The 23,594-nt window shown below is 46.7% G+C and overlaps 1 protein-coding gene across 2 annotated transcripts in view; it reads left to right on the plus strand.

Moving 5' to 3' along the window:
• Window positions 1-8,258: 8,258 nt before the first annotated feature.
• The window catches only part of GPR173 (G protein-coupled receptor 173), a 31,745-nt gene continuing 16,409 nt past the window's right edge, over window positions 8,259-23,594 (plus strand). The window contains exons 1-2 of one of the 2 annotated variants that reach the window (XM_050776961.1): window positions 8,259-9,158; window positions 9,771-9,853. The gene's annotated coding sequence lies outside the window, so the exon portion shown is untranslated. The remainder of the gene's footprint in view (window positions 9,159-9,770; window positions 9,854-23,594) is intronic. The other variant, XM_050776962.1, reaches the window with a different exon arrangement.

A 23,594-nucleotide genomic window follows, 5' to 3' on the forward strand; every position in this document is an offset into this window, starting at 1 on the left:
AATGGATTGAAACACACTGAATATTTTTTAAAATGAGTTCATAATGGCACTAAAAACAAACAGCTGCCGGGTGCGGTAGCTCACGCCTGTAATCCCAGCACTTTGGGAGGCCGAGGCAGGCGGATCACGAGGTCAGAAGATCGAGACCATCCTGGCTAACACGGCGAAATCCCGTCTCTACTAAAAAATATCAAAAAAAAAAAAAATTAGCGAGGCGTGGTAGTGGGCGCCTGTAGTCCCAGCTACTCGGGAGGCTGAGGCAGGAGAATGGCGTGAACCCGGGAGGCGGAGCTTGCAGTGAGCTGAGATCGTGCCACAGCACTCCAGCCTAGGAGACAGCAAGACTCCGTCTCAAAAAAAAAAAAAAAAAAAAGCAGCAAAAACAAAAAACATAAAAACCTCATTTGAACCACTGGAAATAACTAGGACATCAAGTCCTTCCTCTGAAAATTGGCATTTATAATGACAGAATTATATATTTATTTTGTCTTTCTTATGTAAATTCTATCTTGGGGTAACCCCAATGACCCAAGTTGATGAAGGGAAGTTTTTGTTTTTGTATTTTTCTGAGACAGAGTCTCCTTCTGTTGCTTGGGCTAGAATGCAGTGGTACGATCACAACTCATTGCAGCCTCAAATTCCTGAGCTCACACCATCCTCCAACTTCACCCTTCCCAAGTAGCTGGGATTATAGGCACATGCCACTGGGCCCCCTTAATTTTTCAATGTTTGTAGAGATAGGGTGTCACTATTTTGCCCAGGCTGGTGTCAAATTCCTGGCTTCAAGCGATCCTACCTCTTCGGCCTCCCGAAGTGTTGAGATTACAGGCATGAGCCACCATGCCTGGCCAGAAATATTTTACTTATAGAAAAAGGCTAGTTAATAAATGTAGAAAAATGACAGAATTAGAAAGATCACCACTTGCAAGTCCTAATAAAACAACTGATTCAGGCAATAATCATCAATACATGAAACCATTAGATGAAAGGTTGATGGGGAAATTTACCATGGAGAGATGAGGCTATTACCACCTTAACCCACTGATAAATCTTAACATCACTAACAGCAAGACCACCAGACATTATGTGCCGCTTGGTGTGTTGAAGTAGAAATCTCACAGCACCACCTCTAAAGTGTTGCAAATAATAATAGTTATAGTAATAATAATAATAAATAACCTGAAGACAATAGAGTCTTAAGAGCTAACTTCCAACTCCAGGAAAAAATGGAGTGGGGGGCAGATAAGGAACATGTTAAACGACACCACAAGGGAGCAAACGGAGAAATCCAAAAGATAGGTCCTTCTACAGGACAACTGCAACAAGTCAGTGGCATGAAACGAAAAGTGGGAAGGCAGGCCCTGCTCTAGGATTAAAGGACCCTCAAGAGACATGTCAAATCATTCAGTGTGTTCTGGTTTGAACAAGCTGGGTGTAAAAAGACATTTGATTATGAAGACAATTGGGTAATTGTGGACTTGCTATTATGAGACATCATCAAGGAATTGTTACCATCCTTCAGTGTAATAATGGTATAGTGGTTTTAAGATATTCCTATTTTTTAGAATTGCATACTGAAGTATATAGGGATGTGATACAATGTCTGAGATTTGATTTGAAATACTTCAACAAAAGAAAAATAGAGTAGATGAAATAAATACAGTAGAATCTTATTCATTGTCCAATCTGAGTAGCGTGTGTATGTGTATTCATGGTAGTACCCTCTGCATGTTTCGAATGTTCATAATTTTAAAAATTAAGTTTTTTGAGACAATGAAAGGGGATCCTGACTCTAAGAAAATGTTCAGAGTAAGTTGGAAAGGAGCATTTTTATTCAAGCCTTGTTTAGATTCAGTAACTAGGACAGTTTAAATGGGTGAGAAATGAATCAAACCATTCCCGGCTATTTATATACTATGTAAAAAAAATTCCTTATGATAGGAATGTGTTTTATTTTTTAAAATAAAATAATCATTAATGCTGGGGGCTTCTGAATACCATTAATATTCTATTTCTTGAGCCGAGCAGTGGTTAAGTGGATGTTTATTTTATAACGATTTCTTAATCTACAAGTCTTATGCACATTTCTATCTGTACATTATATTTCACAATTTAAAAAGTTGAATTTTTGAAAAGTAAAATTGAATAGTAGAACATGACACTTTTTCTCCCAATTCAGTGTAGCCTCACTGACTGGTTAAGGAGATCGTCGCAGCCCCATGAAGGTGCTTTGGCCCACCAGATTGTGGAGTACAGTCATTGTAGAGATAGAAACAGGAACAAATATGGAAGGAGCTTCTTAAATCTTCCAAAACCTGCTTATCTCCCTGCCTGCTCAGGGCGATAAACAGAGGGGCACAGGCAGAAAGGAATCAGGTCTCTTCCATTCCTGGAGTGTTGGAGTTAATTCAAAATGGGGGACTGTGGACCAGGTGCAGTGGTTCACACCTGTAATCTCAGCACTTTGGGAGGCCGAGGTGGACGGATCACCTAAGGTCAGGAGTTCAAGATCAGCCTGGCCAACATGGTGAAACCCCATCTCTACTAAAAATACAAAAATTAGCCGGGTGTGGTAGCAAGAACCTGTAATCCCAGCTACTCGGGAGGCTGAGGCAGGAGAATCGCTTGAACCCGGGAGGCGGAGTTTGCAGCGAGACAAGATCACGCCACTGCACTCCAGCCCGGGTGACAGAGTGAGATTATGTCTCGAAAAAAGAAAAGAAAAGGAGGGGGGACTGTGGCTACAAGTGCATGACTCAGTTTTCCCTGTTCCCCTTGTCTTCTCTCCCTACAACTCTGCCTGATGATTTCTGTGTGCCCATCTCATAAATACAGACCTTTCTGGAGAACCCTCTCCTCCCACCGCAAAGGGAGGAAAGTTGCTTCAGAGTGGATAGTGAGTGTGTGGCGGGGTTCAGTCCAGCTGGCCCCTCCCACCCTCCTTGGCAAGGCATTCCTTCCCCATCACTCTTCCTCACCATCGCCAACAACAGAACAATCCTTTCTCTTGACGGCCTTGGAAGGTCATGAGTGAAGGCTAACTGGGGGCCAACTGAGATAGCAGGAGTCCAGGTCAAGATCCCTGTCTTGAGATAAAGTCTGAGATCCTCAGGCTGGCATTCAGGGTCTCATCCCTGCCTCCTGAGCGTCCCTCATCAGGCCACACCAAATTGCTTCCAGCATGCTCCAAACACACTACTCTCTGGGACCCCCTAAGCCTTTATAAGGCTGTTTCACTTACCTAGTCACCTTTTTAAATGGAATTAAGAGGCACATGGTACTGATTATGTCTTGACACTGTTCTAAACACTTCACAGATATTACTTCATTTATCCTCACAACCCTATTATAAGCACTATTATCACCCCATTTAACAGATAAGGAACTTGAGGCACAAGGAGGGTAAGAGGCACGGATTCAAACCCAAGCAGTCTGGTGCCTGAGTCAGTGCTCTTAGCCACTGCACTATGCTGCCTCTTAAACTTCTGACTCACTTCCACTTCTTCCACACTGACCTTGGGTGTCAACACCTCCCCCCACCCTGCACGTGACATTTTCAAGCTCCCACAGCTCTCAGTTCCCACCTTCGCTTCACACTGTGATGAAACAATCTGATTGCCTCTTTTACTTTTTCATTTTTAAAAACTTTGTATTGAAGTAGTATAACACATAAAGTACTCATTCTCTCTCTCCTGCCACCATGTGAAGAAGGTCCTTGCTTCCCCTTCATCTTCTGCCACACTTGTAAGTTTCCTGAGGCCTCCCCAGTCATGCAGAACTTTACAGGGCTTTGACACCTGGGCACATGTATCTCATCTAAAGAAGGCACTGACTCCTGCCAGTATCTAACACCAAACTCAAGCTAACCAGAGCCTCATCTTTAGGCCCAGACAAAGTTTATATCTTCCAGGTTACAGCAGTTCCATGTAAAGATGACGATCATGTAAGGATTCCAGCCAATTCTTGTCTCAGAATCGGACTCACCTGCTGATGCACCCTGGGGACCCTTAGACCAGGCAGCCGGAGATTTCCATTCCCTGGACAGGCAATGCCAGCACCCTTAAATCAGCAATAAGAAGATACAGATGACTGGCCTCCTCCGTCATCAACCCTTAAGAATAAGGGATGGAAATCTCTGAAGGGTGAATGAAATAGGAAGAGCAATGGGTGGTTACAGGAGGATGAAAAAACTCAAACAACAGCTAAAACAAGAGCTAGGCAAATAAACCATGGGATAACAGAAAATCCAAAATAAGGGAGAGAAAATGGCCAGAATCCCAGCTAAGGTGATATGTCCATGACTCTTCTGGGAAAACCCAAATAAGGGAGAAATGAGGTGGTAACCAGAGTTGGGGAGCTGAAATCCCCTCCTTTTCTAGAACATCTAATGATTATTCCACCCCCTAATTAAAGAAACACCCATAAAATTAGAAACCCAAACTCCCTTCTGTGCAACTCGTTCTCACAAACACACCTGCACTTCTCTCTTAAGTGTTTACTTTCGCCTTGTAATAAAAGCTTCTTGCCTTTCCCTTCAAAAAAGAAGAGAAAAGTACTTGAGGCCGGGTGCGGTGGCTCGTGCCTGTAATCCCAGCACTTTGGGAGGCAGGAGGACTCTGCTTGAGCCCAGGAGTTCAAGACCAGCCTGAGCAACATAGTGGGTCTCTGTCTCAATAAAAACAAAAAAAAATGAAAGAAAAGCACTCGAGATATAATGCACACTTTCGATGAACTGTTACTAAGCCACCTGAGTAATCAGCTCCAAAATCAAGAACCAGAACATTCTCAGCACTCTAAAAAGTCTCTTTGGCCGGGCGCGGTGGCTCACGCCTGTAATTCCAACACTTTGGAAGGCAGAGGTGGGCAGGAGTTCCTGAGGTCAGGAGTTCGAATGCAGCCTGGCCAACATGGTGAAATTCTGCCTTTACTAAAAATACAAAAATTAGCTGGGCGAGGTGGTGGGCGCCTGTAATCCCAGCTATTCGGGAGGCTGAGGTAGGAGAATCGCTTGAATCCGGGAAACAGAGGTTGCAGTGAGCCCAGATCACACCTCTGTACTCCATCCTGGGCGACAGAGTGAGAGTTCAACTCAAAGAAAGAAAGAAAGAAAGAAAGAAAGAAAGAAAGAAAGAAAGAAAGAAAGAAAGAAAGAAAGAAAGAAAGAGAGAGAGAGAGAGAGAGAGAGAGAAAAGAAAGAAAGAAAGAAAGAAAGAAAGAAAGAAAGAAAGAAAGAAAGGAAGGAAGGAAGGAAGGAAGGAAGGAAGGAAGGAAGGAAGGAAGGAAGGAAGGAAGGAAGGAAGGAAGGAAGGAAAGAAAGAAAGAAAGAAAGAAAGAAAGAAAAGAAAGGAAAGAAAGAAAGAAAGAAAGAAAGAAAGAAAGAAAGAAAGAAAGAAAGAAAGAAAGAAAGAAAGAAAGAAAGAAAGGAAGGAAGGAAGGAAGGAAGGAAGGAAGGAAGTCTCTTTGGGCCTCCTACTCAGACCCCAGTGGTAATCACTATTCTGACTTCTATCACAACATATTGGTTTTGCCTGGTTTTGAACTTTATATGTATGGAATCATACAGTATTCTTTTGTCTGGTATATTCTGCTCAGTGTAATGTCTGTGGGATTCATCCATATTGTAGTTGTGAGTCATTTCTTCTCATTGATGTATACTATTCCAATGTGCAAATATACCACAATTTATGTATCATTCTCCTATTGATGGCATTTGGGTTGTTTCCAGTTTGCACTGTTACAAATAGTGCTTTTATGAACATTATCATACATGTCTTTTGGTAAACATATATACGCATTTCGGATGGGCACATACCTAAAAGTAGAACTGCTGGGTTATGAAGTGTGCATGTGGTCACCTTAGTAGATATTGCTAAACAGTTTCCAAAGTGGCTATATCAATTTATACTCTCATCAATACCGTATGAGAGCTCTAATCACTCCACATTCTCACCAATATTCGGTATTGTCTTTTTCTTTCTAGTCAATCTAGTGAGCATGGTTTCATTTTGTATTTTTTTTTTTTTTTTTTTTTGACTACCGATGAGGTTGAGCACATTTTCCTAAGTTTTTGGCCAGTTGGCTATCCTCTTTTGCAAGATCCCTGTTCAAGTGTCTTGTCTATTATTCTATTGGGTTATCTGTCTTTTTCTTATTGGTTGGTAAAAGTTATTTGTATATTCTGGATATGAGCCTTTTACTGGATATATATTTTGCAAATATTTTATCTAATTGTATGACTTATCTTTTCACTATTTTAATGGTATCCTTTGATAACCAGAAGTTTTAAATGTTAATGCTGTTCAATGTATCACTCCTTTCCTTTATGGTAATTACTTCTTGTCTTGTTCAATTCCTTCCTTACCCCAAGGTTATAAAGGTATTCTCTTATATCATATTTTAGAAGCTTTATTGTTTTGCGTTTTTTTGTTTTGTTTTGTTTTTGAGACAGAGTCTTGCTCTGTCGCCCAGGCTGGAGTGGAGTGGCGCGATCTCGGCTTACTGCAGCCTCGACCTCCTGGGCTTAAGCAAGCCTCCTACCTCAACCTCTGGAGTAGCTGGGACCACAGGCGTGCACCACCACTCCCTGCCAATTTTTGTATTTTTAGTGGAGACGGGGTTTTGTCATGTTGGCCAGGCTTTTCTCGAACTCCTGAGCTCAAGCAATTTGCCTGCCTTGGCCTCACAAAGTGCTGGCATTACAGGCGTGAGCCCGTGCCCAGCCTGTTTTGCCTTTTTTTTTTTTTTCAAGACAGAGTCTTGCTCTGTTGCCCAGGCTGGAAGTGCAGTGGTGAGAACACAGCTCACTGCAGCATCCTGGGCTGGAGTGATCCTCCCACCTCAGCCTCCCAAGTAATTGGGACTACAGGCCCACACCACCATGTCCAGATAATTTTTAAATTTTTTGTAGAGACAGGGTCTCAATATGTTGTCCTGGCTGGTCTCAAACTCCTGAACTCAAGCAATCCTCCTGCCTTGGCCTCCCAAAGCGCTGGGATTACAGGTGTGATCCGCTACACCCAGCCTCCAAAACATTTTCTAATTTTCCATGGATTTTTCTCCCTCCCCAAAGCATGTGGGCATAAAAATGACCACCGGAGGGCCTTGTCAAAATACAGATTTTGGAGCCCCATCTGAAACCTCCTAGATTAGTATTTCTGGGAGGTAGGCCTGGGTATCTACACTTTACAAGTTCTCCCGGAGATTCAGACACAAGTGGGTTCCAGGTCCACAGTCTGGTAGCAGAGCCTGCATTTCCTAAGGGCAGAGAGCACAGGTCTGAGTCACCTGGTACTATTAGTGCCCAGCACTGGGCCTAACATAAAGCCATTTGTCATAAATGAAGGAACCAATGGATGAAGGATGAAAGGAAATAAAACACAATTTCTTATATCAAGATAATTTGAATTCTTGAATGCTGTAACTTAGGGGAACCACTGAAGCATCATCTGGTCCCAGTTTAATCATATTTGAAACAAATATTTTTTTCCTTGTCTTCATATCTTTGACTACCAAACATTCTCCTCACCTCTCCTATGCTGCTGTCCTGGGACATAGCTTTAAGTATGGGTTCTGCCTGTCTGCTGGCCCTAAGAAAGTGGGGATGGCATAGGAGATATCCTGAGAGGGGGCTGTTCAGAGTTGGGCAGCGCTCCTTTCACACCCCCCCCACCCCCCCCCACCCCCGCCCAGCCAACCTCCAGGCCTTGCAGGGGAAAATGCCCATAGAACCCCATTCTAAATCAGTGTATGAATCCCACCTCTCCGGGCCCTAAGCATGCCTCCCAGCCCAAAGCTTTTGAGAAACTTTCGCCGGACCTTTGTCCCGACCCAGACCCTAGCGTCCCCTACGCCCTGCCTCCTCTGCACTTGCAGCCCATGTGAGTTGCTCTCTCAGCAGCCTCTTGGCCATCTCTCACCACCTCCACTCATGCCTCTCTCGAGCATCTCAGAAAGGCCCGAACCTGACTTCCCCAGCCAGCTATTGTCCTGGCAGCACAGTCGCCACGCCAGCGTCCCCACCCAGTCAGCCAGCCAGCCGGCTGCTCCCTGGCCTCGCCAGCCCCCACTCCCCGCCCCGCCCCAGGGAGGACCAGGCTGGCAGCTGGGAGTCTCCCTGCCTGCTCAGCCTTCCTCCTTCCCTCCCTCTCCCTCCCTGCCTCCCTCCTCCTCCGCCCGCCCCTGAGGCAGGGACCGTGCAAATCGAGGAGAGGGGGGACGGACAGGCCTGATGGGGTCCAGCTTAGGGCCCCAGATTCCCCACTGATGCTCTATCCAGGATGGGTGTCCCCAGCATCGTGGGACCTGGATTTGTGTGCACCGGGGTGGTTCCCAGGCCAAGAGGGTCCCTCCGGCAGTCCCTTAGTGCCCTCGTTTTGCATGAGGACCCCCCTCGGATGCTCTGAGCCACCCTCCTCAACCCGGATCTAAAACCCGGGACACAGCTATCAGGCCAGCCTCTCTCTCCACCCCACCCCCTCTTTCTGGCGTCCATCCCCTCCCCAACACCACCTCTGCTGCTGCCTCTGGCTGTGGACCTGCACCTCTTCCCCATCCCCGCCAGGCCCGGGGAGCGGGGTGAGCCTGGATGAGAGCCCCCCCAATCTGGGGCTCTCCCAGGCCATGGCCCGTGTGCTCCCAGGGAGGAGCCCCGGACCCTGAGCATCTGCTGGAGGCTTGGCAGAGGCCCCGCGGGGACCGTGTCTTCTGAGGACAAAAGGCGGCGGCCAGCAGGCAGACGGAGGGGGCGGTGGGGGGAGTAGGGGGACCGGCAGCCAGGCAGGCAGACGGGTAGCAGGGGCCAGCACTGGCCCCCCTCCCAGCTTGGCAGTAGCATGAAGATGGGTGTGGGAGTGTATAGTGGAGGAAGCACCTGCCGGGACCCCCACCTGCCAGCTAGTTGGGCACCCCAAGGCTGTGTGCTGCCCACCTGGTGTTCCCCAACACCCCTAGCCCTACCCAGTGCACCCCTCCGGTGCATGCTTTCCCTGATGCCTGCGATTTAGACCAGCCCGGCTGTATCCACGGCAACAGAAGCAGGAGTGTCACTGGCCGCCAGATCACTGAGGGTCCCACAATGTGGCCCGGGCTGTGATTTACCTGGGTGAGACAGCTTGAGTCCCCATCGTGGATTCTAAGACATCCCTGCTGAGAGAGCCCAGGTAAGCAGTCAGCATCCCTCCACCAAGGATTGGGGGCTGGGACTTCTGTTCTGTCTCCCCACACATACTTCAGAGTCTCCATCACTGCCATGCTCTCCGTCTCTCTCTGACTCTGTTAGTCTCTTTCTGCTCCATCACAGGGGCTCCTTGGCACCCAAGCCTGGGGATTCCTCATCTTACCCCCATCTTCCCCAATCCCAAATGTCCCATGAAAAAGGGAACCACCACCTGTTTCCCCTCACAGGGTCTGTTTTTGTCATCATGGTTACGTTTGGGCATGAGGCTGTGTTAATCTTTCCTTGTGTGCTGGCTGTGGAAGGGATGCCTGGGATCCCGGCCGTGTTCCCTTTACAATGCCTGCACCCTGGGCAGGCTCAGCCTCTTGCGGCTGCTCCTCTCCCTCTCCCTCCTCCTCCACTCTCTTCCAGTGTGGGGGTGTGTGTGTGTGTGTGTGTGTGTGTGTGTGTGTGCATGTGTGCACCTGGGTAGCAAGCAGGTGGGTAGACATGACAGAGAAGCTGCTCCCAGCCCAGACCACCCCCCATTCCTTCTTTCCTCCTTTCCTTCCTTCCTTCCTCCACCACTGCACCCCCCCTCCATCTCTCCCTACAGGTAGCAGAGTTTTGCTCACTCACCACTGAAGATGTTGCCGATTCCCAGCTAGAGGGAGGAAGCCACTGTAGAGCTAAAGGACGGTGAGGTGGTAGTGGGGAGCACTTCCAGGCCCTAGGCTGCCTGATGGTTCTGTGGGGGCAAAGATCAAGCCCATGACAACCTGCAGGGGCCAGGAACAACATGGTTGTCCCTACAGTGTGGGACACAGCCTCCACCACAAGGCTATCTGTCTCTGTTTCAGATGCCCATGTTGTGCCTGGGAACCCCCAGATCTTCTGGCCTTGTGTCCAGTAGCCAGAGGTCTGTATATCTGGAAGGGCAGGAAAGCCTGGTACATACAGAACATGGATCCTCCCAGGGACACTTCCCCCAACTACTAGCTCTGCAACTTTAGCGGAAGCATGCCACTTACTGAACCTCAGTTTTCCCATCTGTCAAAGAGACTGATAACCCTTCCCTGATGGGTGTGTGTAGGCATTGAATGAGTTGGTGCGTTTAAGTAAGAGATGCGCATCGAGGTGGCACTGAAGCAATGTCAGCAAAGCTCACGGTCAATATTGTTGCTGATTATTCATGATTAATAGTGTTATTGATTACTTGGAGGAGGGACAGGTCTTTCTTCTCCAGGGTCTCAGCAGAGATCTGGGGAGGGCAGCAAGTGGGCAGATGGAGAGGAGTGGAAGAGAGGCAGGAGAAGCCTTGTGTTAATACTTCTCATTTGTAGAGAATGATAAGTGGTTATGGGCAGAGCCTCCCTCCCCCACCCCACTCCAGGCTTCTTTCCCTGCACTTGTCCCTGTTTGTGCACACACACACATGCATACACACACAGAGGCTTGAGCCCCCATGAGCCAGCAAAGGCCTGGCTTGCAGCCTGCAGCCTTCCTGGCCCTGGTGATATATGTGTCTCCCTGTTGAGGGGAGACTTGGCAAGAGTTTGGCCTGTGGTCAGTGGTTGGCAGGGCCTGGAGATGAGGCTGAAGCTCCTGAGATCATGGGGCTTCGGGTAGAGCTGGGGTGTGGCCCATGCAGCAACCAGACCTGTGAGGAACGCCTCCCGGGGAGCTGCTCACCTAGAGCCTGGGATGGGGGAAGAATGGGGTCTGCTGGCTGATTTTGGGGTATGGAGATGTGATGGGACACAGAGTGTGGGGTTGGTGACCAAGGGAAGAGAAGGAATGGGGAAAGACTGAGGCACAGAAGACCATCTCTGTGGGGGCAGGGAGGGGGACTTTGAGGCATAAAGTAGACTTTTCTGAAGAAGCATTTGGTGTGGGAGAGGACCTGGTCTGTGGTCTGGAGGCCTCTGGGCCCGAGCGTGGGTGTATATATGTTACTGGAAATGTGTGGCTGAGTGTGTAGTTTGTGTGTGCATGTCTCTTCATGGGCAATGTGGCTGTGTATGAACCTATGTGTGTGAGCAGGCCGTGTGATGGCATGCGTGTGAGTGTGTGGGTATCTGGGTAGGCTTGTGTGTGTACTGTGGGGTGGGCATGACTTTGCATGTCTGTCTGGGTGATCAAATGGGCATGTTTGATTTTGAGCCTGAGTGTGGGTGTGTTTTCTCTGAGCCATCAGGCCTGTTGAATGTCTGGTTGTATATGTGTGTGGCATCAGTTTTTCTTTGAGTGTATGTGTCTGGTTGTATGTGTATGAGTGTGTGGGTTTCAGAATGCCTGGGTGTGCTTGCCCAATTAGATGAATGCCTAGTTGTATCTGATTGTGCATACTGGTGTGTGCTCATGAGTGTAGGTGCATCTAAAGGGTGTGTTTTTGAGTGCAAGGGCATATATGTGCATGTCCATGCATGTATGAGAGGATGTATATGTGTGTGTGTATAGATGAGTGTGTCTGTCCTGCATTTGTGTGGGTAGTCTTTTGACTTTCTGTGAATGTCTGTATGTGGGTTCTCCAGCATTTTAAATTATATAGATGTCCATGTGTGCATGTTCCAGTGTATATCACCTATAGACAAACCTTTATGTCCACATCCGATTAGGGAAATGTTAGTGTAGGTGGGCACACTAGTATAAGGAGAACTAATTGTATGGGTAGGGGAGAGTGTGTGAATGAAAATCTATTTTGTGGGTATGCCTACGTGTGCACATTTGATTGTGTATGTGAGTATGTCTGTGTGGGGGAGTGTATGCCTGTCTGGACACAAACACACACACACACACGCAAAATGCTGTGTGCATAGGTGAAATGGTGCATTGTCTATATGTCTAATTGTGTTTGTGTGTACACTGTTATGTGTGAGTAAATGTCTGATTGTGGCATGCATGAGTAGCTACTTGGATGTGCATGTCTCATTATGTGTTTTGTCTGAATTTCTGAGTGCGTGTGAATGTGTATTTGAATATGCCTGTGAGTGATTGTGAGTGTATATGTGAGTGTATATGCTAGTATGTGTGAACATCTGGCTGTGTGTGTTTCATTGAACATGTCTGTATATGCCTGCCTGTCCATACACATCCGTGTGTGTGTGTGTGTGAATATGCCTGTGTGTATGCCTGTACATTCAGACAGGCATACACAGAGGTATATTCATATGTGTGAATGTGCCAGTTTGTACAGTTCTAATTATTTGCATGTATGTGTTTGCGTTAATGCATCTTTGTTCTGGAGCGTATGTTGTAGAACACAATATAAGGTAATGTCCATGCATGCCACTCTCAGCCTATAAGTGTGTTTAAGTGTGTGTGTGTGAGAGAGAGAGGATGTGTGTGAGGATGTGTGTGTCTGTGATGAGTGTGGATCAGTCCTTCTTGTGTGGCTGGATGTACAGTTGTGTGTATGTGAGTGTACTTCCATGTGTGCATGTGTGTGAATATACCTTTGTGTCCAAGTCCATCTGTGAGAATGTAGGTGTAAATGATTCCTCTTTATTGTGTAGCTTCTCATATGGGTGTATGCACTTGTAGGAATGTACATGATGTACATATCTGGCTGTGATAGTGTGAGCATGTTTTGTGAGTACATTTGTATTTCCATGTCTGACTGTATGCATATGAGAATGAATTAATGAACAAGTCTATGTGCATGTGAACATGCCCACTTGTGTGTACAAGTCTGTGTTAGGAATGTCTGCGTATCTGTACTTCATGTCATTTACAAGCATGTGCATATCTAGGTGTTTAGGTGTGTGAGTGTGTAAATATATGTGGTCATGTCTGGGTGTGTGTGTGCACACATTTGGGAGCTTGCCTCTCTGTCTCCATGTTTGTTCATCATCTCCTTGGGTGTGATACAAAGTCTGTCTGTGGACATGTGAAGGTATGCATGTATGTACCCCTGTGTTTGTGAATGAATGTATGTCATTCGTGGGCATTATGTCATGTGAATGTATGTCATACATGCATGCCTATGTTCAAGAGTAAACAGGCCAGGTGCGGTGGCTCACGCCTGTAATCCCAGCACTTTGGGAGGCCGAGGCAGGTGGATCACGAGGTCAGGAGATCGAGACCATCCTGGCCAACATGGTGAAATCCCGTCTCTACTACAAATACAAAAATTAGCCAGTCGTGGTGGCAGGCTCCTGTAGTCCCAGCTATTCGGGAGGCTGAGGCAGGAGAATGGCGTGAACCCGGGAGGCGGAGCTTGCAGTGAGCTGAGATCGCACCACTGCACTCCAGCCTGGGCGACAGAGCAAGACTCTGTCTCAAAAAAAAGAAAAAGAAAAGGGTAAACGGATGTAGACGTGTGACTAAGTACAGTGTGAGTGAGTCCATGTGTAAGGATGAGTGTAGGTGTTTGTGCATGTGTCTGTCAGTCGATGTGAGAGAGATACTTGGCCTTGGGCCTGTGCAGATTGGGCCTTATTGGCAAGGGGATGAAAAGGGAGAATACTTACAAGTCTGTGTACCTCAGTATGTATTTATGTGTATGACTGAGAGTCACTGGTGCCCTGCGAGACTATGACTGTCTGTAAGTGTGTAGACATCCTGCAGATTGGCAAGTTATGACACCTGATGCCTGTGACCCCCATTCTGGGGCTTCTCTGGCCTTGACCATGTACTGGGCTTTTGTGGGGGTCTCAGGATAATTCCTGTCATTATTCACACTCAAGAAGTGGGCACCAATCATGGCCGATGTCCTACTGGGGAAAAGAGGCCCGTTTAGAAAAAGATTCTTTGAAACACAAAGACCTCCCTTCTCATCCCCCCAACCATCAAAGGCCCAGAGTAGAGTGGCATTGTATGGTATCTAGGGTTGGTAAATAGTTTTCACTGAGAGGACCCAAATTATGCCATCCAGGCAGAAATCTAGACAGTGAAACCCCGTCTCTACTAAAAATACAAAAACAAAATTAGCCAGGTGTGGTGGCGGGTGCCTGTAATTCCAGCTACTCGGGAGGCTGAGGCAGGAGAATGGTGTGAACCCAGAAGCCGGAGCTTGCAGTGAGCTGAGATAGCGCCACTGCACTCCAGCCTGGGTGACAGAGCGAGACTCTGTCTCAAAAACAAAAAAAAAAAAAGAAAAGATCTTAGTAAAGTGTGTGTGTGTGTGTGTGTGTGTGTGTGTGTGTAGACTGGTATATCTGGTGAGAGAGAAAGGATGTGGTCTGCGTGTGTGTAAGAGAGAGCATGTCCCGGGTGCAGTGGCTCATGCCTGTAATCCCAGCGCTTTGGGAGGCCAAGGCGGGTGGATCACCTAAGGTCAGGAGTTTGAGACCAGCCTGATCTATATAGTGAAACCCCATCTCTATTAAAAATACAACTGGGCGTGGTGGTGCATGCCTGTAGTCCCAGCTACTCGGGAGGCTGAGACAGGAGAATTGCTTGAACCCAGGAGGTGGAGGTTGCAGTGAGCCGAGATCACACCACTGCACTCCAGCCTGGGCAACAGAGCAAGACTCCGTCTCAAACAAAAAAAAAAAGAGAGAGAGAGCGCATGAGTGTATGGGTGTTTCTGGGTAGGGTGTGCATGTGAGGCATTTGGGTGTGTTTGGGAGTGTGGGGTCAGTGTGGTTGTATGTAAAGTGGCCTGTGTGGGTGGAGGATGGTATAAGTGAGAGTTGGGCTGGGGATATGTGTGAGGATGTGTGTATTTGAAGGGTATGTGAGTGTGGGTTTATCTGAATGGTGAGATAGGGTGGGTGGTGTGCATGAGAAAGAGAATTTGGGCACATCTGGGTGAGGGTGGGAGTGTATATAATTGGGGGTGTCTATGGAGTGTGTGTATGGGTGGTGTGTGTGAGACAGTATGGATGTATCTGCATTGTGTGTGTACAGTGTGAGTAGATCTGGCTGATGGTGATTAAGAGAATTGGGGGTCGAGATTGTGTTTGTGTGTAAGAGAGAGTGGGGGTGTTTCTGAGTGTGGTAGAGGTGTGAGCACGCATGTCTTCTGTGGGAAGAGTGTGCGCTGGATAAGGTGTGAGAGTTTGGGTTTAACTGGGTTGGAGGCAAGTGTGGATGTAGTGGGGGGGTGTATCAGAATATAGGTGCATGTGAGGTGTGGATGTATCTGGATGGTGTGTGAAAGAGAAAGTGTGTAGGTACATTTGGGCTGTGTGTGGGACAGAGTGTGGATGTATTGGGGGTAGAGTGGGTTTGAATGTGGGTGTATCCGGATGGTAGGCGAGTGACAGCATGGGTATATTTGGGTGATGGAGTGTGCAATAAAGTATGTCTGGATGGCGTGTGATGAGAGCTTCGGTTGTATCTGGGTGGAGAATGTGGGCATATATGTACTTGGGTGTGGGTGTGAATGTGTATAACTGGATGGGTTGTGTAAAAGAGAGTTGGGGGCACAGCTGAGTGGGAAGTGTGTGTATGGAGTGTGGGTGCTTGTGGGTGGTGTGGAGGAGATGAGAGCATGGGTGGATCTGGGGAGTGGGGCATGTGCAGAGGTCCACTGGATGGCATGTGTGAGAGTTGGATATGTCCAGGTGGGTTGTGTGTGTGGATGGAGTTATACCTGGGTGGTGCATGTGGCTTTGAGTGGATCTCCATGGTCTATATGGGATGAATCTGGATGATGATGTAGGAGAGGATGGATGTGTCTGGATGGGGCTGTGAGAGTGGGGCTGTATTTGGAGTGTGTGTGTACTGTGAGAGTGGGGCTGTATTTGGAGTGTGTGTGTGTGTGTGTGTGTATGGGTATGAGAATGATGTGTGTGTCTGTGTGTGTGGATGTATTTGGCTTGGGAATTTGTGAATGTGAGTACTTGGATGGGGTGTGGGTAAGTGTAGTCTCTTTGGAAGGTATGTGTGTCATTGTGGGTGTGTCTTAATACTGTGTGTGAGAGAGAGAGAGATTGTAGGTGCACCTGGTTCGGGTATGAGGGCTCTGAGTTGGGGTGGGATACAAGTTTGAGTGTATCTGTGTGATGTGAGAGTGTGGGTGTACTGAATTGGGAGTTTGCATAAGTGTGGAGGGCCTGTGCGTGTAAGTGCATTTGAGATGTATGTATATGAGAACGGGTGTATTTAGATGGGATTTGTGTGAGAGGGTGTGGGTGTATCAGTGTTGGGTATATGTTTGAAAGTAGGTGTATTTGAGAAGAATGTGGGCACATCTGAGTTGGAGCATGTGAGAGTGTGGGGTATATCTAAGACCACAAAGACCTATAGGATGTGAGCAGGGCTCAGCCTGTGTCTGAATGTCTACATGGCTATGAATCAGGATGTGTATATATAAATAGGATGTGTCATCTCTGGGTGGTGTGAGAGTGTGTGGGTGTGAGTGTGAGTGAATCTAGGGGGTGTGCATGTGGCTGCATCTGGCCACATGTGTGAGTATGTGGCCAGCATGTGAGTATGAGGATAGCATGTGTGAGTATTTGGGTGAGGAATATATCTGAGAATGTGACTGTATCTGTGTGTGAGTGTGCAAGTGGTATATCTGGAGGTTTTGTGTGTTCAATAATGTGGGTGTGTCTGGGTAGGGTGTGTGATTGTGGACATGTGTATGAATGTATATATATTTCCCGGGGCATACATATCTCTGCTGGAATGTCTGTAAATGTGAACATGTCCATGTTTGTTTATGTATGTGACTAGGTGTGTGTGGCCATTTGTACCTGAGTGTATCAGCTGGATTGGGTGTGCACGTGCTTGTGCTAAAGTGGTATGTATCTGTACTTGTGCATGAGGTGAGTGTACTTCTACATATAAGTTGCATCTGCAAGGTCTCTGGAGGCAGCTTTTGTGTTCGAATCCTAGTTCTGCCATTTATTAGCTGTATGGCTTTGGGCAAGTCACCTAAGCTCAACAAAGCCCCAGTGTCTTATCTGTAAAAGTGGGAGTACTATTACCTATCTCATAGGATGAGGATTGGGTGAGTTATATGAAAAGCACTTAGAGGCTGGACGCATTGGCTCACGCCTGTAATCCCAGCACTTTGGGAGGCCGAGGCAGGCGGATCACTTGAGGTCAGGAGTTCGAGACCAGCCTGGCCAATGTGGTAAAACCCTGTCTCTACTAAAAATACAAAAATTAACTGGGCATGGTGGCACACGCCTGTAATCCCAGCTACTCGGGAGGCTGAGGCAGGAGAATCGCTTGAACCCGGGAGGTGGAGGTTGCAGTGAGCTGAGATCATGCCATTGCACTCCAGCCTAGGCGACAGCAGTGAAACTCCATCTCAAAAAAAGAAAGAAAGAAAGAAAGAAAGAAAGAAAGAAAGAAAGAAAGAAAGAAAGAAAGAAAGAGAAAAAGAAAAAAAAAGTGGCTGGGCACGGTGGCTCACACCTGTAATCCCAGCACGTTGGGAGGCCAAGGTGGGTGGATCACCTGAGGTCGGGAGTTTGAGACCAGCCTGACCAACATGGAGAAACCCCATCTCTACTAAAAAAAAAAAAAAAAAAAAAAAGAAAAAACCACACACACACACAAAATTAGCCAGGTGTGGTGGCGCATGCCTGTAATACCAGCTATTCGGAAAGCTGAGGCAGGAGAATCACTTGAACTCAGGAGGTGGAGGTTGCAGTGAGCCAAGATCATGCCATTGCACTCCAGCCTGGGCAACAAGAGTGAAACTCCATCTCAAAAAAGAAAAAAAAAAAAAAGAAAAGAAAAGAAAAGAAAAAGAAAGAGAAGGAAAAGAAAGAAAAAAAGAAAAGAAAAGCACTTCGAACAGTGCCTGGCATGTAATGAGTCCTCTGCACCATATAAGCCATTATGTATTACTATAATTATTAGCCATGCCAGTGTGTAATAGTATGTGTCCATCTGCAAGTGTGAATGGGGTTTCTATGTGCATATTTCCCGTTATCCGTGTCTATGTGTCTGTGTGACAGAATGAGCATATCCTGTGTGTATCTGTGTTTGTACATGAAAGTGGGTTTGTACTTCTGTGTATCCCAGTGTGCATACAAAACCACGAACATGTGAGAAAGGAAGCATGTGTCCCGGGCGTGAATGGAGGGGGTTGGCCCCATGTGTGTATTTCCCAGTGCACACACATCTGGGTGTATGAGTGCACATGCCTGTATCTGTGGTAGTGTAGTGTCTGTGAGTGTGGGTGTGACCTGCACTGCTGGTGTGTCTGCACATGTGAGCATGCTTCTATCTGTGTGTGCATGCCAGCGTGTTTTTATCTGCCTATGTAAACAGGTTTGTAGGGGTCAATATGTAAATGTATGTATGTGAATCTCTGTTGCGAGTGCCTATAAATGTCAGAAGGTTGGTATCCAGGTTTATATGTGATGATCCAGGTGCGTGCATGTGTGTGTGTGTGTAAAGGGCTAGTATGCATCTGAGAGTCTTTCTGTATTTATAAACATCAGTGGCTATGTGGATGTGTATGCTTCAGTCTGCATTGCTCTACATGCCTGCTTGCCTTTGTGTGTGTGTAGCAGTGAGGCTGAGCCATGTGCTTGTATGTGTGAGCAGGTCTGTACTCTGTGTATATGGATGTGTTCCAGGGCAGATTTGTGACAGTGGCTTTGTATAGTAATAGAGCGGGTTTTAATCTCTTAGTATAAGAACCAGTGGGGTGGCGCATGGGAAGGCCTGGATCTATAGGATATGAGCAGGACTTGACCTATGTTTTCTTATGTCTGTGCATGTAACACTGTATCTGTAAGTGTGTAGGTTCATGTAGTTTGGTTCATGTGTATGTATGTCTGTAAGTGCCTATGTAAATGGTGAACGCATTTCGCCTAGACCTGTATTCCCTTTTTTTTTTTTTTTTTTTCCGTAGAAGAAAGACTATTAAGAAGGCTTTGAAGTTAAAGAATAAAACTCTCGGCAGGGCGTGGTGGCTCACGCCTGTAATCCCAGCACTTTGGGAGGCCGAGGTGGGCGAATCACGAGGTCAGGAGATCGAGACCATCCTGGCTAACACGGTGAAACCCCCGTCTCTACTAAAAATACAAAAATTTTAGCCAGGCGTGGTGGTGGGCGCCTGTAGTCCCAGCTACTCGGGAGGCTGAGGCAGGAGAATGGTGTGAACCCGGGAGGCGGAGCTTCCAGTGAGCCGAGATCACTCCACTGCACTCCAGCCTGGGCGACAGAGTGAGACTCCATCTCAAAAAATAAAAAATAAAATAAAATAAAAATAAAACTCTCAATACAATTTTTATGTGTGACACAGGGTCTCACTCTGTCGCCCAGGCTGGAGTGCAGTGGCACGATCTTGGCTCACTGCAACCTCTGCCTCCATGCCGGCCATTTAATTTTTGTTAAATAGATTTTTTTTAACCCTTAAATCAGCTCAACAAATATATAATCAGTAATTTAGCTCTGTAAGATTAAAGCTCCATTACTTTATTTTAAATAAAATATGTTTTAGGCCAGGTGTGGTGACTCACACCTGTAATCCTAGCACTTTGGGAGGTCAAGGTGGACAGATTGCTTGAGCCCAGGAGTTTGAGACCAGCCTGGGCAATATGGCAAAACCCCATCTCTACAAAAAATAGAAAAATTAGCCAGGTGTAGTGGTGTGCACCTATAGTCCCAGCTACTCAGGAGGCTGAGGTAGGAGGATCACTTGAGCCCAGGAGTTCGAGGCTGCAGTGAGCCATGAACATGCCACTATACTCCAGCCTGGGTGACAGAGTGAGACCATGTCTCAAAAAAAAAAACAAAAAAACCCAGAACCTGTCTCTACAAAAAATAGAAAAATTAGCCGGGCATGGTGGCACATGCCTGTAGTCCCAGCGACTTGGGAGGCTGAGGTGAGAGGATCCCTTGAGCCCAGGAGTTCAAGGCTGCAGTGAACCAAGATCTCGCCATCGCACTCCAGCCTGGGTGACAGAGGGAGACCCTGTCTCAAAAAAAAAAAATTTAAAAAATATATATATATACATACACACACACACACACGTATATAGTTCTTAAAATTTATTCCGTAAAGTACATATTTCCCTGTAAACTCCCTACGTATCCACAAGAGGTAAAAAGTGAAAAAAAATTTTTTTTGAGACACAACCTTGCTCTTGTCACCCAGGCTGGAGTGCAGCGGCACGATCTTACCTCACTGCAACCTCTGCCTCCCAGGTTCAAGCGATTATCGTGCCTCAACCTCCCGAGTAGCTGGGATTACTGGCATGCTCCAGCACACCCGGCTAATTTTTGTATTTTTAGTAGAGACAGGGTTTTTCCATGTTGGCCAAGCTGGTCTCGAACTCCTGGCCTCAGGTAATTCACCCACCCAGGCCTCCCAAAGTCCTGGAATTACAGGCGTGAGCCACCGCATCCAGCCAAAAAAAATTTTTTTAATAAAAAAAAATGACAGCCGGTCGCGGTGGCCCAGTACTTTGGGAGGCTGAGGCAAGTGGATCACCTGAGGTCAGGAGTTTGAGACCAACCTGGCCAACATGGTGAAACCCCATCTCTACAAAAAATACAAAAATTAGCTGGGCATGGTGGTGGGTGCCTGTAATCCCAGCTACTCGGGAGGCTGAGGTAGGAAAATCACTTGAACCCGGGAGGTGGAGGTTGCAGTGAGCAAAGATCGCACCATTGCACTCCAGCCTGGGCAACAAGAGCGAGACTCCAACTCAAAAAAAAAAAAAAAAAAGACAACAGAAACCACAGTGGGAAGGGGATTAATTATTAACAAAAAGTTAGAAATTTCTGATTGGGGTGCCCCTACAGCCCTTCACCCCTGCCCCGCGCCCCCTACCCATCTCTGGCTGTGCATAGCTGATGTACAAAATGGTATACGGTTAGCCTCAAAAAGAGAGTAAAAATGTCACCGTCCTCCTCTGGAAGCGTCTGTACAGTCTGAGACTGTAGGCCTGTATTTCTATAGAAAGGCAGTTATATAGTTATATCTGTGTATTGTATGTGTGTGTATCTTTGATCAATTTGCTGGTGTGGGTATCTACATGCATGCCTAGCTGTTTCTGTGCAGTTGAGGGGGCATGTTTGTGTGTCTGTGTATGAGTGTCTCATTGTGCTTATCGGCTGGTCTGAATGTGAGTGCAAATTTGAATTTCCATGTACACATGTCCCCATGTGCACATATCTGTCTCTGTATGTGCTAGTGTTTCTATGTAATGTGACTAGATGTAAATGTATTAGGGCATTCACAACCTGGCACACAGAGAAAGTGAAATATTTTATGGCACACTGGAGTAAACTGAAGAGGGTTAAGGGTACTAGAGTTGGGTGAAAAGGAATTTCTTACATTTTCCTCACATTATACAATTACAGGAAGAAAAATTAAAATGCAGAGTTTTTGGGGAGTTATTAAATATTGAATTTGTGTACAACTTTCAAATGAAATCTTTTCCGTTTTTTTTTTTTTTATGACACACTTGAGCTCACTTCTAGAAACATGTCTTAGTCTGTTTTGTGCTGCTCTAACAGAATACTTGAGACTGGATAATTTTTAACAAGCAGAGATTTCTTTCTTACAGTTCCGGAGGCTAGGAAGTCCAAGGTTGAGGGGCATGTATCTAGCAAGGGCCTCCTTCCTGCACCATCCCATAGTGGAGGGCAGAAAGGCAAGAGAACACGTTTTTGCATTAGAGAGAGAAGAGGAGAGGAGAGGAGAGGAGAGGAGAGGAGAGGAGAAGAGAGGAGAAGAGAGAAGAGAGAAGAGAGAGAAGAGGGAAGAGAGAAGAGAGATGAGAGAAGAGAGAGGAGAAGGGAGCCGAACTCATCTATTTATCAGGAACCCTTCCTACGATAGAAACCCACTCCCATGAAAACAGGATTAATCTGTTTATGAGGGCAGAGCCCTCATTACCTCATCACTTCTTAAAGGTCTCACTTCTCAATACTGTTGCATTGGGGATTAGGTTTCCAACATATGAACTTCAGAGGACACATTCGAGCCATAGCATTCTTCCTTAACTCCCAAAATCCATGTCCTTCTCACGTCTAAAATAGATTCATTCCATCCCAATAGCCCCAAAGTCTTGACTCGTTCCAGCACCAACTCAGAAATCCAAAATCAAGAGTCCCATTTGAATCAGACAGGAGAGACTCCAGGTGCAATTCATCCTGAGGCAAATTTCTCTCCAGATGTTAGCCTGTGAAAATAGCGAATTACGTTCTTCCAAAATACAGTGGTGGGACAGGCATAGGATAGACATTCCCATTCCAAAAGGGAGAAATAGGCAAGAAGAAAGGGGTAACTGGTCCCAAGTAAGTCCAAAATCCAACAGAGAAAACAACATTGTCTTTTGTGTGTGTGTGTGTGAGTTAAGGTCTCCCTCTCTGTCACCCAGGCTGGAGTACAGTGATGTGATCACGGTGTCACAGCTCACTGCAGCCTCAACCTCCTGGGCTCAAGCGATCCTCTCGTCTCAGCCCCCAGAGCTTTTGTAGAGATGGGATTTGGCCATGTTGCCCAGGCTGGTCTCGAACTCCTGGGCTCAAGCGATCCACCCACCTCAGCCTCTCAAACTGCTGGGATTACCATGCCCAGCCAACATTAAGTCTTGAAGCTGGAGAATGATCTTTGATTCTGCATCCTGCGTCCTGGGCACACTAGAGCTGGGCTGGGCCCCCAAGGCCTTGAGCAGCCCTGCCCCTATGGCTTTGCTGGGCTCAGTCTACCCAGCAGCTCTCATGGGTTGAAATCTCATGCCTCCAGCCTTCCCAGGCTGGAGTTGCACATTCGTGGTCCTATAGTTCTGTGGTCTTGGGACAGCCCCACTCCCACAGTTCCATTAAGTGTTGCCTTAGTGGGGGCCCTCTGCAGTGGCTCCATCCCTATGACAAGTCTCTGTGTGGTTCCCCAAGCTGTCCATGAAATTCTTGGAAATCTAGACGAAGGAAGCCATGGTTCCACAACTCTTGCATTCTGTGTGCCTACAGAATTAGCACCATGTGGACACCAAGGTTTACAGGTTATACTTTCTGGAGCAGCAAGTAGAGCTGCACTGAGGCCTGCTTGAGCCACAGCAGGGGCAGCCAAGGGGTGTTGCTTCAGAATTGAAGGAGCAGAGTCCCAAAGTGGCACAGGGCAGCAAATGCTGAAGTCCTAGGGATACCTCTCTAGAAACCTTGCCCTCAAGATCCTAGCTTGCCTCAAAGGCCTCTGAATAGAATCTGGCTTCCTTCTACCCATGTTAGTCTCTTTAGCAGTCTCTTGGTCACACCCTTAGTATTCTCTCCCCAACACGCTTTTGTATTTTTTACATGGTCAGGCTGAGAGTTTTCCAAATCTTTCTGTTCTGCTTCTCTTTTAATTATAAATTCTGTCTTTAAATCATTTTTCTCTCGTTTTGCTGTACATAGCCAAAAGTAGTCATGCAGCATCTCACTTTGCTGCTTAGATTTTTTTTTCTGCTATATATGCTGGTTTATGACTCTTAAATTCTGCCTTCCACAAAGTCCTAGGACATGAACACAATTCTGCCAAATCTTTGCACGCATATAACAAAGGTGGCTTTTATTCCAGTTTCTAATACCT

Source organism: Macaca thibetana, chromosome X (assembly GCF_024542745.1).
Source record: "Macaca thibetana thibetana isolate TM-01 chromosome X, ASM2454274v1, whole genome shotgun sequence".
In the NCBI taxonomy this organism is placed as follows: Eukaryota; Metazoa; Chordata; class Mammalia; order Primates; family Cercopithecidae; genus Macaca; species Macaca thibetana.